Here is a 4,905-nt window from a genome sequence, read left to right as displayed (position 1 = left end):
CTGCGCCTCGGTCGACTTCACGACCTTCCCCTTGTCGGCTTTTGGAGCCATGGCGGAAGTTGTGGAGGAGATTGATGGCGTTGGTGGCGCTGGTGGCAATGGGGGGCAGAGCGCTGCTCTCTTTCGGCTTTGGGAAGACAAGGGAGCGGCGGAGATTTCTGAGATTGGAGTAGCAACGGGCGAATGTGCGAACTGCCCCTGTTTCCCCTGCTTATAAGGAGGGAGGGGGCGGACGTTCCGCATTTCTGAATAAAGTAACCACCCACGATCTCTCCCACGACGCCGCATTCAACGCGTGCCGTTCGGGGAGGGTGCGTTGGATACGGAGTGAGATACGGCGTAACCTAGGCCGCGCGTGCCCGTGCCCTATTTTGGGCCTGGCCTAACAGCGCACGGCACCGTGTATGGCCCAGGCCCGGGGGCTCCTGTCGGTGTACTAGAGTAGGGGTACCCTAGTATCCCGAACTTGTGCACGGGCAGTTGCAGCATCCCGCGGCAAGGCTTGCCGGGTGACCGCCAAGGTCCTCCGTGATTCCTTTGGAGCCATTCAAGAACAAAGTATCCAAGCCAAGGAGACAAGACCCCGGCAAGAGGAGCTTGCCGGGAAGGCCACCCAAGGCATCTCAAGGAACTTGCCGCGGCGCGCCACGCGTCCCAGCAAGGCCCGGTGAGCGACAAGCTCCCGGACGCGGCAAGACAATGACCGCGCCTTGCCGTGGCAAGCCACCACTCTGTGCCCGTGCTCCAGCACATCCACCAACGTGTCGCTCTGGGACCCTTCCAGGCATGCGTGGCGGGCGGCTATGCAGCCAGCGGTGAGCGGTGGCAAACCGCGCTGACAAGATTGCCATCGTGGCGAGCGGTGGCGCCGCCGACGGTCCCTTTATGCACTGTCTAGGCGACATAGATGGGCATTTAATACCCTTGTCCCCTGCCGTCAGGGTTAGGTATGATACACTGTAGCAGGTAGCTGTACCAACCGCAGCACCTTTCCCTTTTTTGCCCTTGTCTACGTTGCCACCTGTCGGTGACCCCTTGAGAATATAAAAGGAGGCCCATGCGCAACGTAGAGGGGGTTAGCTAGTTCGGAGAACACTCACGCTCGGTCTCGTTAGCTGCTGAAGTGTACTGTAGCACTCCACGCTCCCGAGCAAGAACTCAATACAAACCACAAAGCAGGAGTAGGAATTTACGCATCCGTGCGGCCCGAACCTGGGTAACTGCTCGTGTGTTTCACCTCGATCTGCTCTTTGCACGACCTCCGCCCCCGCCGAACCGAAAGGGACTCGGCCCGCCGGTCCCATAGGTGTTCGTGGATCAGTCCCCCGACAAACATCATCCTCCGCCTGCGTCACCAAGCGCTCCCTCGTCTCCAGACGCTCGTACTCACGGGTGCGTTCGGCGGCTTCCAGCGTCAGCGCCTCCTCCCGCTTCTGGAGCTCTGGTGAGTCACCGGAGGCCACCTTCATCCACGCGAGAGCTGCCTCGCACAGCTCCACCTGCTCCTCCAGTGAGTGGCACCAGGCCAGGAGCTCCCGAGCCCGCTCCGCCGCCGCCGTTCGCCGCCGGTCAGCTTCCCGAGCCTCCTCAGCGGCCCAAGATCGGGCCTCCCGAGAGGCCACCAGCGATGCCTTGGCCTCTGCGTCATCAAGATCGCACTGACAGCGCGCAAGGGCGATGGCGCCCTCCAGCTCGCGCCTCTCTGCAGCCAGGCGCAGGCCCTCGGCCTCAAGGCGCGCGTCTTCATCGGCAAGCTCCTCTCCAAGCAAGCTTACCGCGTCAGCCGCCCTTCGAAGGAATCCTTGGCAGAGAGCGCGACGCTCCCGAGCACGCTCGAGCACGTCCTCCACACCATCATCTGCCCCAAGCAAGCGTCGGGGGCCGCGAACCAGCACTCCCCCTTCGGGCTGGGGGCTGGGGGCTGGCACCCTCGTGACGGCCGGGCACGCCGCGTCAGAAGCCCGGCCGGGGGCCAGCCCGTCCCCAGGTGAAGAGCGCAGGAAGCGCCTCAGCCAATCGCAGTCCACGACCAGGCGAGAAGCCCACTGCCAGCTGGCTATGCCACGAGAAGGCCCGCGAAGGATCGCGAGGTGCGCGGGGCCACGATACGCCTCGGGATGGTTCGCCTTGTCAGTCACCCTCACCACAAGGGCTCCACCGCTTGGAGCGCTTGACGACGGTGGAGGGGGCGAAGCCAAGGGGGACGACTCCTCAGCCGTCTCCGCAAGCTCGGCTGGAAGGGGCCTGCGGAGCAAGAGTCAGTAAGAGCAACAGAAGGATCGGGAGCTGGGAAAGGAGAAGGCTTACTCATCAGTGGCGAAGTACTTCCTACGCTTCAGCAGGCGACAAGGGTAATCGTCGCCCAGGGCCTCCCTTCTCTTCCGGAGGGCCTGAAAGTCCATGCGGAAGCGGCCTAAGAGTCGGGCGCAGGGATCAACCTGCGACGAAGATGGAGCGTCAAGGCGGTCTGCGTCAGGGGCGCCTGCTTGCCATGCGCCGCCAATCGCCTCGCCAAGAGAAGCCACCGGAGCCTCGGTGGCCTCGGTCGAAGGTGCAGAGGGCAGCTGCTTGTCACCCTTAGCCTCGGCGGCACGGGCCCCGATAACTACTTCCTCACGAGCCTCGCCCGGCGCTGTCACCCCGCCGGGAGCCCCCTCGGCCTCTGGCGCCTCGTGCCTCCCTGCTCCGCCACTTGAGGAAGAGTCGCCTGGGCCGACTGGAAGGGCAGTCACCACCACTGGGTTCTCACGAGGCCCCTAAAGGCCGGCGGGGCGCGGCCCCCACTCATCGAAGATGGGCATCTGCCTCACAAAATCACCCCCGCTCTGGTAGAGGTACAACAAGGCCCCTCCCTGCTGGATACTGCCAGGGTTGGGGTCCCCCATCAGGGTCAAGAGCACCGTCCTCAGCACTTCAGGCGTCAGGTCCTCTTCCTGGAGCCTCATACGATCATCGCGCCCGCTGAAGGACCACATCCGGCGGGAGTGGCGCTGGAGAGGAGCGACGCAGCGTAGCAGGAACTCCTTCACCACCTTGAGCGCTGTCGCGCCAAGCGACCTCAAGAACGCGGAGCGGTGCCAGACGAAGACGAGCCGGGGGCCCTCAAGCGTCTCCTGGCCCCAGCCCGAATTGGGGACAGCAGGCGAAGTTGGCTCCGACAGCAGGGGGCTAGGCACCCCAGCATCCACATACAGCCACCGCGCGCGGAACCCAGCCGCGGGCGGAGGGAGCTTGAAGTCAATCCCAGAGGCCGCCGTCTCAGGCGCGGCAACGAAGCTCACACACGCCCAGCATTGGGTAGGGTCAACAAGGCGCAGCGAGAAGAAGTGGCGCAGCAAGGCAACCGAAGGAAGGATGCCCATCATAGCCTCGCAAACAAAGGCAAAAACCGAAAGGAGAGTGATGGATTCAGGACCCAGATGCATCATGTGGATCTGATAATGGGAGAGCACGGCATTGAAGAAATCAGAAAAGGGAGGAACCAGACCCGCCCACAGGGCGTCGGCAAAATATGGGACCTCGGTAGCTATCCTGCCGATGGAGAAGTGGGACGCGGGCCAGGCCGTCGTCCTCCCGCATTCATTGAAGATGGTGGCCAGAGCCAAGCTGACCTTGCCCAAGCCCTCGGCGGGGGCCGCCAACGGCAGCGGGTAAGGCAGAGACATGGGTTTCTCCCCTCTTCCCTTCTTCATCGGAGCCATGGCGATGGGAAGGGGGGGAAGGTTCAAGATGGAGTTGAAAACAGAAACCAGAGTTCGAGCGGAGGAAGGACAGAGGGCGCTTGAGCAACCAAACAGGGGAACGGCTGTGTACGACTACGGGTCCGCCTAGCATGGCGCAAAATAAGGAGGGCGTCGGGGAACAGTGCCGCCCACGTCCAATCAACCGCCACGCGGCGCCCAAGGCCGCAGGCTGTTAGGGCCCGCGGCGCTTCGCTCTTGCCCTTTCCGCCTCCCTGCACGCGCAAGTCCGAGCGCGCCTTGGGCCCGGGGGCTACTGTCGGTGTTCTGGGAACGGGGGTCCCCAGACTTGCCTGCCTGCAGCCTGCGGCGTGGCTCAAAGGGGGGCCCAGCGCGGCCCATCTTCACCAACAAAAACCCAAGACCCTCGCGAGGGGCCAAGCCTCGCGGGGCGGACGACCCGGAGCTTCCTCAGGCGCGGCCTCGTCAGGCTGGCTCACGAGGAGGCGGAGAGATCAAGGCGGGGTACCTCACGAGGTGCCCGTGACGCAAGCCATGACGACCGGGGGCGCCAGGCGGGTGCCAGCCCGCGTAGTGTCCTCCCTTCCTCTTTGGTGCAAAGGGGGCAAGCGCAGCCGCGGAGTACCAAGGCATCAGGAAAAGGTTGCCGTTTCGGTGCAACAAGACCAAGACCAGGAGGACTACGAGATGGAGGTCACCGTGGAGCCCAAGACAGCGTCATCACCAGAGCTTTGCGCAGGCGCAGACTACTTTTGTCAGGATAGCTGATACTAGCTGTCCCCCTTCAAATTAGCCCGCCATTGTTGGCTCCCTTCCCGCTCAATATTTGGGAAGAAGACCAGGGCCTCTATAAATAGGACCAGCCACCCACAGAGCAAAGAACGAGCCGGGCGGTTGGAAGGATAGAGAAGATCAGAAAGAGAGAGAGAGAGAGAGAGAGAGAGAGAGAGAGAGAGAGAGAGAGAGAGAGAGAGAGAGAGAAAGGTGACTGAGCTCCTCCCAGCAGTTCATCGCCCCAGCCAAGAACAGACCCTCGCAAGGCTGTTCTTCCTTGTATTGTTCATCATCACCAGCCCAAGAGGCAATCCACCACACCACACACTGGAGTAGGGTATTACACCACAACGGTGGCCCGAACAAGTATAAACCCTGCGTCTCTTGTGTTGTTCTTTCCTTAGTTCAGATCCTAGCAAGGCGGAGGGGT

The sequence above is a fragment of the Triticum dicoccoides genome, chromosome 6A, assembly GCF_002162155.2.
Source record: "Triticum dicoccoides isolate Atlit2015 ecotype Zavitan chromosome 6A, WEW_v2.0, whole genome shotgun sequence".
Classification (NCBI taxonomy): Eukaryota; Viridiplantae; Streptophyta; class Magnoliopsida; order Poales; family Poaceae; genus Triticum; species Triticum dicoccoides.
The sequence above is the reverse complement of the archived record's forward strand: the minus strand, read 5'-3'. Positions refer to the sequence as shown.